Raw genomic sequence first — 14,302 nt, 5'->3', positions numbered from 1 at the left:
TCTAAAAGCCTTTTCTTGGGTTTCACCCCATTTGAAACCCACTGATTTCTTTATAACCTCTGTCAATGGGGCATCAATAGTAGAGAAATCTTTCACAAATTGTCTATAAAAACTAGCTAAACCATGGAAAGATCTCACCTCAGTTATCGATTTAGGAGTCGGCCACTCCTTAATTGCCTTAACTTTGTCCTCGTCGACATGAATACCTTGAGCACTAATTATGAAACCTAAGAATATTAGTTTATCACAATAGAATGTGCATTTATCAAGGTTGGCAAATAATTTTTCAGCTCGCAGAATATCCAAAACAGTTTTAACATGGAAAACATGATCATCTAATGTCTTGGAGTAAATTAAGATATCATCAAAATAAACCACTACAAATTTACCCAAGTGAAGCCTTAAAACATGATTCATTAATCTCATAAATGTACTAGGTGCATTAGTAAGGCTGAAAGGCATAACTAACCATTCATACAATCCAAATTTTGTTTTAAAGGCTGTTTTCCATTCATCCCCTTCCCTCATTCGAATTTGATGATAACCGCTTTTTAAATCAATTTTTGTAAATATGACTAACCCATGTAATTCATCAAGCATATCATCAAGTCTAGGAATTGGATATCGATACTTTACCATTATTTTTTTGATTGGAAGGAAATCAACACACATTCGATACGTACCATCTTTCTTTGGTACCAATAAGACAGGAACGGCACAAGGGCTTAGGCTCTCACGAATGTACCATTTGTCTAGTAATTCCTCAACTTGCCTTTGCAATTCCTTTGTCCCCTCGGGATTGCATCTATAAGCTGGTCGATTTGGTATTGAAGCTCCGGGTACTAAGTCAATTTGATGCTCAATCCCTCGTAAAGGTGGTAAACCTTTAGGGGCCTCACTAAAAACATCCTCATAATCCTGCAAAAGAGACTGAAACACACTAGGCAAATTTTCGTTAATGTTAGATAAAGATAAATAATTTTTCCTAAACTTCACAAGGATACAAGGCTGTTTATTGAGTAGGGCTCTCCTCAAATCTTTTTTTGTTGCCAAAAATTTTTTCCCACTCATTTTACCACTTGAGGATTCGCTCATCTTTGGGCTTTTTAAATTTTGACTTTTTCCACTACTAGCCTCTTTTCTCTCTGTCTTTTGTACTTGCTCTTTCTCCCTTACCCCCTCACAAAATTTCATCATCTTCAATTGATCTTTATATACATCAGTAGGATTTAAAGGAGAAAAAGTGAATTTTCTACCTTTAAACATAAGGGAGTATCGATTAAGTTTACCTTGGTGTGTAACATCGCGATCAAATTGTCAAGGTTGTCCAAGGAGCAAGTGTGCCGCATGCATTGGGACCACATCACACCATACTTCATCCTCATAATTGCCGAGCTTAAAAGTGACCAAGGACTGTTTCGTAACTTTAACTTCGGAGTATTCATTAAGCCACTGAAGGTGATATGGCTTAGGGTGTTTGGTACAAGGCAACTTTAAAGAATCCACCAAATAGCTACTCACTACATTCGAGCAACTCTCACTATCAATAATGAGTGAACATAAGTTACCTTTAATAAAACACCTAGAATGGAAAATATTGGTCCTTCGGCTATCATCATCTTTCATCTGAATGTTAAGGGTTCGGCGAACTACAAGGCATTGAAAATTAGCAAAGTCCCCTTCTTTTGGTGGTTCGACCAACTCTTTGTCATTATCACTGTCATCCACAAGTTCTGGCATATCTGGATCTATTTTATCAGAGTCGGAAGTGTACTCACCATTATCTTTCAGAAGAAGTAATCTCGTGTTAGGGCATTCCCTACTATAATGACCTCGCCCTTTGCACTTAAAGCATTCAATCTCACGAGTCCTCTTCACATTCGAATCACCTAAATGGGGCTGCTTCGAAGGTGTTTGCGTTTTAGCAGGAGCCCGTTTTTTCCAATCTGACTGTTTACTTCCATTACTCAAAGAAGACTTATTAGTAACAAAAGGTGATTTTGAACTCTTAAAATCAGAATTGGAATTATTACCTTGGTAATATTGTGAAGTCAAGAAGGAACCAAACCTTTGTTCCTTTAGTTGTTGCTCGATCTCAATAGCTTTATGAACTACTTCTTCCAAATCAATGTAAGTTTGTAGCCTCAATGTATTAGCTATCGGCCTGTTCAAACCATCAATAAATCGAACCATAGTTGTTTCCTCATCCTCCTCCACATTAGCTCTCTGAATGAGCATCTCCATCTCCTTAAAATATTCATCCACTGTCCTACTACCTTGAACAAGTCTCCTAAGCTTTGTTTTAATCTCTCTATAGTAGTGAGGTGGAATAAACCTTTTCCTCATAATTTGTTTCACCTCATCCCATGTCGAAATCTCACCTTCATAATTCCGATGACGATTTACCCCAAGTTGAGTCCACCAACTTAATGCATAATCTGAAAATTCCAGCATTGCTAATGCTACCTTTTCATCATCCGGACATTTATAGTACCGAAACATAAGCTCAATCTTAGATTCCCATTCACAATAAGCTTCTGGATCATTCTTACCACGAAATTGGGGAATTGTAAACTTCGGTTTTGCCAAAGAAGGTTGCCCATGATCATGAAAATCATCATCCATTCTAGGGACACGTTGAGGGCCGCGCCTATGGGGCTGGTTATCCCTATCTTCCTTGATTGGATCTCGAAATTGAGGTTCTTGATTCAATCGTACCTCATTCAAAGTAGTATTCAATGCTTGAAGTGTAGCATTTATTTGTGTGATTGCAGCAGCATGTCCGTCTAACTGTTGTTGGACTTTCATAAGTGTATCATTATGGTCATCTTTAGACATTTTCTAAAAATCTGCAAAAAATAAACACTCAACACTCAAAAATAAAAGTTAGCAAACCTCACCGTTAATCACTCAAAAAGAAAATCAAATTCTCAATGAGGTAGAATTCAGGCTTGTGACTTCTTTAGTAGAGTTTATATCAATCAATTAGAGAGTGTATGAACCGAACTGCCAAAGAATCCTAATTTGCACTAGGATGCCAAAAACGGACGAGACACCAACTGATTTGTGTTGCACCGAGGAAGAATTGTGCACACTTTAAAAATCCTACTAACACAAGAAACAAGAAGGTGTTATAGATAGTGTAAAGAAAAAATAAAGGCAAACAAATGAAAACCTACAGCTAAGAATCAATAAAAATTGCTGAAAACAAAAAAACCCGAAAAACTGCGGAGTAACTTGACAACTTCGTTCGAGGTGTTCCCGATCTCCAAAAATCACGAAATTAAATCTGGAATGTCTTTAAATATTTAATTTTTGATCTGGAAAGTTTGGCCACCAAAATCAACCCGCTGAATATTTTTTAAAATTTTTATTGGATTTTGTCTTTTTTTCTATTTTTTGACTTTTTTGACTGATTTTTTTGTGCAAATAATTTTTTTATATTCAATCACAGTGCCACAAATATGTATGTAAAATTTCAGATCAATCGGACAACGTTTACCCACTCAAATGAATTTTTTTTGAAAGATTTTTCTGGGTAAAACTGCTGTTTTTGCTTTAAAAAATTGAAATCGGTTTAGAAATCAACCAAGAACACCCAAAACGCCCAAAATCTGATACCAAATGATACAGGGGTTGCGCGCAGACCAAGATCGAGTTACCAAGTCACGGGAAACTCCTACAAAAACCCTAAACAATCAGATCTGAAACGAAACAGAAAATTAAAAGATTAGAACTTTGAATTTCCAGATCTGAAATAAAATCCCCAAATCAGCAAAGAATCAAATTGAGAATAGAAATAAGTGTTAATAAGGGTTCTTGAAACCTTAAAGGAGATTGCTATTCTGCCCAATTGAACACCAAGATAGTTTTCCCCAAATTTCGGCAATCTAATTTCACCTAAAAAGAGTAAGGATGAATCGGCAAGAACCCTAGAAATTGGGGATTTTTGGCTGATTCTTTAAGATAGAAAAAAGACTGGAAACACAATAAGAACAGCAAATAAATTAGATAAAGATTCGGCACAAGCAGAAATAAAGAAAGAATTGACAGCAAGAAATTAAAAGATAAGTCTTGAGAAGCCTTGAAATCCCGAAAGATCTCACAACTCCCTTCAAATGGCTCTAATCTCCCCTCCAAAGAATATCAATGGCAAGAAGAAGGCTGAAGATGGCTCTCACAATCAAAAGATTGTTAAAAAAACTTCTAAAGAAAACCCAAGAGAGAATTCTTGGAGAAAAACTCAAAGAGAATTTTGCACTTAAACAAATCTGAAATTTTTGATATAATTGAGAAGTGAATAACAAGGTGGCCGGCCAAGCCTTTATATAGGCCTCTCAAGTGTTTTCCTAATCTAATTAGAAAACTAAAATAAAAAAAACTCCTAATTATTTTAATATGGAAATTCGACCAAGGGTCTTTATTTGGGACTCTTGAACTGAATATTTACATAAAAATTTAAACTAAGTAAAATAAATAAATAAATAAATAAATATAAAACTTTACAACTTGGGCCACTTTGACAATTTGGCCTGATTTTCGACTAAGTATGGGTGGATTTCTTGATTGGGCTTGGAATCTTTTTATTGCGCATTGCCTTCAAGAATTTGGGATTGTGATCCATCTCCTACCGAAATTGAATCGTTGATGCTCGTAACGGAGATCCAATGCGCTTTGGCTACAAGATTTGGTTTCTTGGATCAAGATTCCCAAGATTTGAAATCTTGATTTTCCCGTTCTTTCGTGTACGCATCTAAGGCCTTGCTAACAAACTCCTGAATGGTCCCATTTAGTTTGGAACGCATTTGTCGGGCCTTTGATCTCGTATCACACACGTAGCATCGTTGAGGGACATGTGTTGCTTTGTTAATTTTCGCTTCTACTTCTATTTGTAATTTGCCATAGGCTGCTGGAAAAATCTTGATTTAAATCGCAGCCTTTTCTTTGATTCTTGTTCTTTCTTTATTTTATTCAGGAGATGATTCCAAATAAACGGTACGGAAGCTATAATTGTAAACTATGATCGAATTTATGGAAGCATTGGTTTATACATTCCTCTTAGTATCTACTCTAGGGATAATTTTTTTTGCTATCTTTTTTCGAGAACCGCCTAAAATTCTTACTAAAAAATTAAATAATTTTTCATTACTTCAATTAGTCCCCATATTCATCGAATGGATCTCTTAATTGTTCAGAGGGTTGCCCAAAAGCAGTATAGGTATAACAATGCTATATAATTTTATCATTTATTAATTTATGATTTCATCATTTTTGAAAGGAAAAATATTTTTTTTTCATTTTCGAGGGGCTAAGGTACAACTTTATCATATATTAACTTAAATTTTCATTATTCATAAAGGGACTAAATTACATGGTTTTCATTTTTAGGGGACCAAAACCCTTACTTGCCCCTTTAAAATTATCCCTAGCCCTAAACATTAAAAAAAACTTTAAAAGCAATCCATTCTGGATATATGCGTTTATTTGAGAAACCCATATAGAAATTAAAATAATAATTGAAAATAAAAATACCGTAAAAATATAAATCATAGTGTAATAGGTTAGATTGTTAATATCATTAAAATTTTTTTATGATATTTTTTATTTTTTTATTATGAAATTTTCTTATTATATGATTATATTTTTATATTTCAAAATGTTAAATTAATATAAAAAAATAGCGGACTTTAAAACTTATTATTATTATTGTTGTTGTTGTTGTTAAGCTTGAAGAGTTAGCCATAAGGGCTTTGGAATGTTGTAGATAACCAGTGTGTTTTTTTTATTATTGATGCAATTCCAGTAATTAAAAATCTTATCCGTGTGTGCCTGGAAATTAAGCTAATAATCAGGAAGATAAAAATGAGTGACGGAAGTAGACAATCCATGGCCGGAGTACTGAAGACAAGCTTAAATAAGTATATTTTATTAAACTTTTGTGCATGTAGCATTCTATATCAAAAGATTAATTTCATATTCTCTTTCAAGCTATGGTGACACGTTGAGGTCATGACTTCAATCGAGAATTTCAATCTATCTTTCACCCATGCATTAAACAACAATGCGTTAAGCTACATTATAACTTAGTAACTACTCCATAATTCAAATCTTACCAACAACATTAGAAGCACACTCATACTATAAACTATAAATGCTTAATTTCTCCTCATGAAAAACCATATAATACAATTCTTTATTTAATTTTGATGTTGATTGGTCATTTTATTCGCTTTTCTAAAAATATTATTTGAAAATTTTTCCCTTTAAAAATAGATAATGATGAGGGGCTTAGGATAGGAAATTGGGAAAGTAAAAAATTTCATTCTCAGTTAAAGATACATGCTTTGTGAAGGGTATTTTGGTCAATATAATTCCCCAAAACAGGATTCTCTATATTTTGTACAGTATTTTTTTGTACAAAAATTATCATCCATTGTATAATATCAAATTCTGCATGAATTATGACGGATATTGAAACAAAAGTAAATCATACACTTTATTCCTTGAAAGTTGAATTTCTGTTTATAAAATCAGTTGTTTTCAATTAAAAACTAACACTGTGTTTGGTTCAATGTATTAGGTAATCCATTACTGACCGATTACGTGCCTATTACATTACGCTCCTAATCCGGCGTTTGGTTCGCTGTAATAGGTATTACGCGCGTAATACAATCCCGACCTAATCCCCAAATTCCCTGCTTTTCTAATCCCTTCCCAAATCGAGTAATAGGTATTACGTCTGGCTTCCCTCCCCAACTCTCTGTTTTACCCTCCCTCCCTACCCGACCCTCTCCTCTTCTATCCTCATAATTTCTCCTCCCAGTTGCATTTTGGTGGAAAAAAACAAAACAAAACCAAACAAAAACAGAAATGGGTTTTCCCGATGCATCCGCAATCGGTGGAGGCCCGAAACCCGACTCTGAATCTGCCATCCTCCTCCGCACATTCTTATAACCAGAAGACAAATTCAATTTGGGCTACATCATCTACTTCACTTTGGGCGTTGGCTTTCTCCTCCCATGGAATAGCTTCATCACTGCCGTCGATTACTTTTCCTACCTCTACCCGGAAGCTTCCGTCCACCGTGTTTTCGCCGTTGTTTACATGGTCGTCGGCCTCGCTTGCCTCTTGGTCATTGTATTTTATGCTCACAAGAGTAAAGCTTACATGCGGATCAATGTTGGTTTGGGCATTTTCGTGGTTTCCCTGCTCGTCGTGCCTGTTATGGATGCGGTTTATATTAAGGGTTAGGTCGGATTGTATGACAAATTCTACGTCACGGTCGGTCTTCTCGCTCTGGCAGGTATAGGCGATGCGCTTGTTCAAGGTGGGCTCATTAGAGCGGCTGGGGAATTGCCTGAACGCTACATGCAGGCTATCGTTGCGGGATCCGGCGGTTCTGGTAATTTAACGACCAACTTTTTGACTAACTGTAGATATGGATGTTAATTTAATTTTGTTGATCCATGAATTCTTGAAAGTTGGTGAAGTTTATTAGATTGGTACTTAAAGGAGTCATTGGTCTATTTCTAAGGAACTTGTTCTTCATTATTTGAAGGCTCAGAAATTTAGCTGTTTAGTATTGTTCTGGTCTGTGACCTCCGGTTTCCGGTACCAACAAGGGCTTCGGCTAACTCCAGAGTTGACCCAGGTCTGACTCCATTTTTGGGAGGAAGCTCCCTCTATGCGGTTTTCTCCATCCATAATATTCAAATTTAAGACTTTGCTTAAGGGCATCGAGCTGTTCAGTAATTACTAATTATTATAGCTGAAGTAGCCCAACCAGTGGTTTGACTCAAGGATAGCTTAATTATATGTTAGTTGTTTTCAAGGTATGTTTTGCTTTAACAGCTTGAAAGTTGCCTTGATTCGCCAGGTATGTAATAAAGCTCTTGATGACACTATGAACTCTGAATCTTGAACCACTTGTAACATTTTTCCTCTACCACACATGGTCTATGGCTATGCTTTTTGTATGGTGTAATAGAAATTAAACCATAGTTACTATTAGTACCCATGTGGTCAGTAGTTTCACTTGAATATTCCTGGATACAAAATTCATTTCTTTCATTTTTTATCTTTTGTATTGAATCCTATTATATGAAGAACTGTGCTGCTTCCTCGTCTAATGAAATTTTAATTTGTCAAATTGTTGGGCGCAGGGGTCCTTGTTTCAATGCTAAGGATCCTAACCAAAGCTGTATTTCCACAAGATGCTGATGGCCTGAGAAAGAGTGCCTACCTTTACTTTTTTACTAGCATTGTGTTTATGGTCATATGCATAGTCTTGTACAATGTGGCACACAAACTTCCGATTATGCAGTACTATGAGGAGTTAAAGGCTGAGGATGTTAAGGAGGAAAAAGCAGAGAAAGGTCCCATGACCGGGCCTGTTTGGAGAGCAACCTTGTGGAATATAGTAGGAACAGTCAAGTGGTATGGATTTGGGATCGTCCTCATATATGTTGTGACTTTATCAATATTTCCAGGATACATCACGGAGGATGTGCACTCATTGGTTCTCAAGGACTGGTATCCGGTCCTCCTTATAACAGGCTACAATGTGTTTGACCTGGTTGGCAAATCGTTGACTGCAGTCTATCTCCTTAAAAATGAAAAGGTTGCTATTTTCGCTTGTGTTGTGAGGTTACTGTTCTTTCCTCTCTTCATAGGTTGCTTGCACGGCCCTCAGCTCTTCCGAACAGAGTTTCCAGTCTCGTTACTGACTTGCCTTCTAGGTCTAACTAATGGCTACTTGACAAGTGTGTTAATGATCATGGCTCCCAAATCTGTCCAGATACAACACGCAGAGACTTCTGGCATCGTTATGGTGTTATTTCTAGTAGTTGGTCTGGCATCAGGATCAGTCATAGCTTGGTTCTGGGCCATCTGATCATCAGCCAAGATCTCTCCAACAGGTGGCCGCTATGAATTTGTGCTAATGATGTTTTTACCTTTGTAAAGTTTATCTAAAAGCCGTTGTTTGTAGCAGTGTTTTTCTTCAAATTGTATGATGAATACTGTGCCTGAAGTGTGCATATCTGCTTTCAATGTATGCCTGTATCTTAAAAACATGAAAAAGAAAAAATGGAAACATTTGGCTATTATCTGCTTTTAGTCTAGTTTGCTTCCATTGAATTTCTATGATGTTGCAGCAAATATAGTTATAGAGTTTAAATAGGAAAATTGGAGTGATTTACGGTATTGGATTTCTATGATGTTGCAGCAAATATAGTTATAATATATTTAATAATAATTATGTTAATTTATATTTTACAGTATCATATATTATGATTTGAGTAAATTCATATAAGAATATTAATTATTAAGAATTTTATTAAATTATATATTTTAATTAAAATATATTTAATAATAATTATGTTTAAATATGATTAAATTATTTATTATTGATATTAATAATCTTATTAAAATTTAAATAACAATAACAATAATAATTTACCAAAACAAATTTCTGCTAATTATTAAGAATTTTATTAAATTATATATTTTAATTTAAATATATTTAATAATAATTATGTTTAAATATGATTAAATTATTTATTATTGATAATAATAATCTTATTAAAAATTAAATAACAATAACAATAATCATTTACCAAAACAAATTTATGCTAAGGGTATTCTAGTCATTTTAGTTTTTTTCCATTATGCTATTACACCTCTATTCCATTCAACCAAACACAAGATTACTATTACGCCTCTATTCCATTACATTCAACCAAACAGTTGATTTGCTATTACACCTCTATTCCATTACACCTCTATTCCATTACACCTCTAATCCAATACAGCGAACCAAACGTGCTCTAAGGGTAATTGAAGGAATTGATTTTCCGGAAAATCATTTTCAACTTTTTCAGCGTTTGATTGGCGGAAAACATTTTCCATTTGGAAAATGAACTCCAAAACAAGGGAAAATGGGTTACATTTTAGGGAAAATGTCTTACCCTTTCAATTTCCGTTAGACATTTTCCGTGCTCTCCTCTCTATCGCCTCTTTCATTCCTTCCTTCATTTTCGGTAGAAAATTGCTTCTGTTTATCGATTTTCCAGTAACTTGTTTTTTTAATTATTCAATACTTGTTTTTTTAACACAATTACAAATAATTTATTTGATATTAATTTTTTTCAATTTATAACGATTAATATTGTAGCTTAATAATTGAGTATTATTATAAATGAATCATTGCAATATATGTAAAAATAATTTAAAATATAAAAATTTATTAATACATATCAATATGTGTAAAAACAATTTTTTCGAAAAATATTTCTAGGAAATCTACCAAACAGCCGAAAATATTTTACACAGATTCAATCAAACATCAGAAAATATTTTCCAGTAAATCATTTTACAGAAAAGTAAAACATTTTCCCAAAATCATTTTACGGAAAATATTTTACTGGCAATCAAACAGACCCTAAACAACATTAATTCTATATGAGCACCAAACAATTATAATTTATCTCATATTAATATTCACATAATCACAAAAAGATTCAACTCTACTTACAAAACAAAGTAAGACATCATGACCATTTGCACAAAATTAGAAAAATAAATGGGGTTGTAATCAAGTCAAGTCGAATATGAATATTGTTAAAGTTAAGTTTGACACAAAATTTGGATCTCTCGATTAAGCTTATTTATCAATTTTTTTACTTAAGCTCGACAATATATATTAAGGGGAATACAAATGCTAATAGCAAATAAACGTTAACTTAGAAATAATTTGATGCACATATGAAAAATTGATTTGATGAATGTGGGAATGCTTTCTGGGTTTTTCTTTGATTTTTGTACGATGCTTTGCTTTGACGAATCTGTTTTGTGACAAAGGTGTCATGAAATCTTGTTTTGGTGTTTTATCTAGTTGTCTTGTTTCTTTGATGCTTGAGTGTTTTTGTAATCTAACGATGCAAAGTTATTTTGACTTGTCCAAAAAAAAAAAAAGATTGATGAGCACATAAAAGGGCAGACAAAGATCTTTTAGAGAGAGTTTAGAAGTACAAATACAGTACAATATAGCATGTCGAGACAAGTGTTTTGAAGTGGTTGTCAAAGTGTCAACGGCAATAGCTGCTATAACTAATACTACAATAGGCCTCTATTAGTTGCCATGTTTAAATAAAGCTAATATTGTGAAAATATGAAAATTTGTCTACGAAGTTCAATCCATTTAAAGAAACTTATATTGAAGATTGGATTGACAACAATTAAATATTTATTTATATTTTGTTTAAAATATAAATGCTTTAAAAATACTTTAATTTTTTTTAAATAATAGGTAGAGGCATAAAGTAGCTTGAAAATACAAATATTTTACCATTCTCATTGGTAGGAGTATTATTTTTTACTTATGTTTTAGTATATGAGTTAGTAATAAACTAATTTAATTGGTAATATTTAGCCACTTCTATAACTTATTTTTAGTTAAGACGAGGAAAAACTTTCACTTATTTTAGACATTTTATTTTTTACAAAAGTTATTACTCATCTTTCTAATTTCAAGCATAAATTTATACTAATTATTCTTTATTTGATGTGTAACTATTTTAATACATATGTAATAAATAAGATTTTTTCTCGTGTTATTATACTAGTAACCAAATGAGGTAGAAAAGTGATGATTGATTAAAATCTCATGATGTGTTTGTTTCACTGAAAATGACTTACAAAAATATTTTATGCATAATTCTTTTTTTTTTCATAGAAAAATCTTGGTTAATGAAAAATAAGTCATTTTTCCTATAAATTGCCTTACCCTTATGAAGAGTGTAAACTGTAACTCATTTTCTAGAAATGATCTCATTTATGAGTAATTTTATTTTTATTCAAAAATTAACTTGAATCAAACTTAACATTATTGTATTATTATTAATATTCTAATTTTAATTTTTAAAAATATTAAAATACTAATATGAAATACCATAATGTCCAGTATTATTAAACATACATATTTAGTTATTTATATTTAATAATATAGTAAATTATTAATATAATTTATTTTTTAATAAATTATTTAATATTATAAATTTTAGTGATGATAATTTTAAATTTTAAGTAATATTTTTAATATATTATTGAAAAATATTTATATCAATATTTTAATAATAAAAATATATTACAATTTATAAATATTTAATGATAAATATTTTATTGTATAAAATACAAATACTTTAATTATGTAAATATGAGTATTTGTTTAAATAATGCTTAGCTTCATTTATCCATTTCAACTTTAATATGTCACTATCCACTCTCATATATTTAATATATGTAATATATGTAATTTAAATAAAGTTTTAATTAAGCATTGTTTACTATTAAGTTTATATATGATATTTGAAGTTTTGTAACTGTTGATGTCACACCCCGAAAATCGGTGGATCCAAAAAGATGAGTAAAGTAGATATGTAAACTCTTGGGTGCGTTGTGGTAACATAATCCGCCACCATACTAGCTTGATGGCGAGTTAGAGTACTGATACATACTAGCGCTAAAATATCCAGCCGTTGGCGGTATCTAAGGAATTAATCGTAGGGTGTTTTCAAGTGACGAAAGATTACACCCAAGAAAGTGCACGCCTATGAAGGAGTATGCCCCAGAGTTTTGTTTGAGCACTAAGAGCCTGTCGAATGTACGGGGAAGCTGTAGGAGACTTAATTGTCTTTAAGACCACGCAAAACATGAGTCACCACCAAGATATAGTACGCCTGATTTGCATGAATACTGTTCAAATGGATCTTGTATCGGGTTTGGTTAGGAGTTATTGGGACTCAACAAAAGTTGAGATCAGAGTAAAGAGCAAAGTAACATGATGTATGAAAGATTGCTTGTACACTAAAACAAGCCAACTGAACAAATCATCACTAGCAGTATGGTTGGCCACTTCTCAATAGGAGTCAATTGAATTGATTTAACTCTCCCCATGACTGGTCAACAATAAGGTTAACCTTCGCCAGTTTTTCTTTTACCTACCCTGGATTTGGTAAGGAAATCTAGGGACCAAGAGTATATTTATAAGAGACAGACCATTTCAAATGGTTTTTCTATTTGCTTAATGTTTAGGTTCTTCTTTCTAACCTCAACATTTTCTTCTTCTTCTTTGTTAAGATCGGACTAAGATCTCATCTAATGAATAGATGATTCTGCCTTTTGGTAAGTATTACAGCTTTGCACATTATGATTATAGAAGGTAAGAGTGTTATAAGAAGGCCCTACATGGCGGTTGTATGAGTGTTAAACGGGCCTTTTTTTTGCCCAAACCCATTTTTTGGGCCTAATATTTTTTCCAAATCCTCTTAATTTTCGGGCAGGTCTTTAAGCTTAAGCAGGAACAAGTCTAGCTAGAACCCTAACCACTAAATTCATCCTTGTGAATTCAGCAAGTAAAACCACAATACAAAGGGTTTACTATCAATATGCAGTCAAAAAATATAGTTTCTTACTTAAACATATTTAGTGCCCTCAATTCTAGGTAAAATAACTTAGACAAGCCTCTCAATTATATAGAATATGTTTAGACTTGCTAGCATAGGAAGATCTATATCAAACCCTATAAAACAACCATATTACAAACCAAATACAATGTAATAATGATGAACACTGTAAACATGGATTCTTGGTAGCTAAGGATGCAATGTTTCAATTCAATCAAATATCCATGATTGAAGGGATCCGATAGGGTGATCTGATTCGATCCAATCTCTAAAATATGTTTCTTCAATTGATATTATCTTCAATAATGAGTTAGATATCACCACATAATTCTCAATATCTCAAATATGAAAACTGTCTCAAACAACTCCAGTGGTAAGGGAGTGCCCTTAACACTCAATTATCAATTCCATATTTTTCAACAATATTAATTATTAATTAAAATATTATCTTATTATAAAATAAATTTTGATTGTCAAAAGAAAAAAAATACTATAATATTTTGTAACAAATATATTTATGTTGTGCTCGTTTGACTAAGAACAACTATTAGAAAATTATTTTAGAAAATTTTGTCAAATAATAGAAAATATTCTACAGAGAATTATTCAGAAAATAAAAAAATATCAATTTTTACAAAAATTATTTTCTAAAAACTATTTTCAATAAAACAACCCCAATATAATTCACATTATTATTACAACAATTAAAAGCTTGCGAGTTTGAACGTAAGTGGACACATATTATCTTTTTTTCCTATTAAAAGTTTGGGTTATATATTGTATTAGGAATTTTATAAAAAGAAAAGCCGATGACGAATTTAATTTATATGGAATTGGGT

At 32.5% G+C, this 14,302-nt stretch overlaps 1 pseudogene; it reads left to right on the top strand.

Annotated features, from left to right (window-relative positions):
* The first annotated feature begins 6,870 nt into the window (after positions 1 to 6,870).
* Positions 6,871 to 9,186, top strand: LOC107945430 (equilibrative nucleotide transporter 1-like; annotated as a pseudogene).
* Positions 9,187 to 14,302: the final 5,116 nt, after the last annotated feature.

Source organism: Gossypium hirsutum, chromosome D12 (genome assembly GCF_007990345.1).
Source record: "Gossypium hirsutum isolate 1008001.06 chromosome D12, Gossypium_hirsutum_v2.1, whole genome shotgun sequence".
Taxonomy (NCBI): Eukaryota; Viridiplantae; Streptophyta; class Magnoliopsida; order Malvales; family Malvaceae; genus Gossypium; species Gossypium hirsutum.
This window is presented reverse-complemented; position numbering and strand designations above follow the sequence as displayed.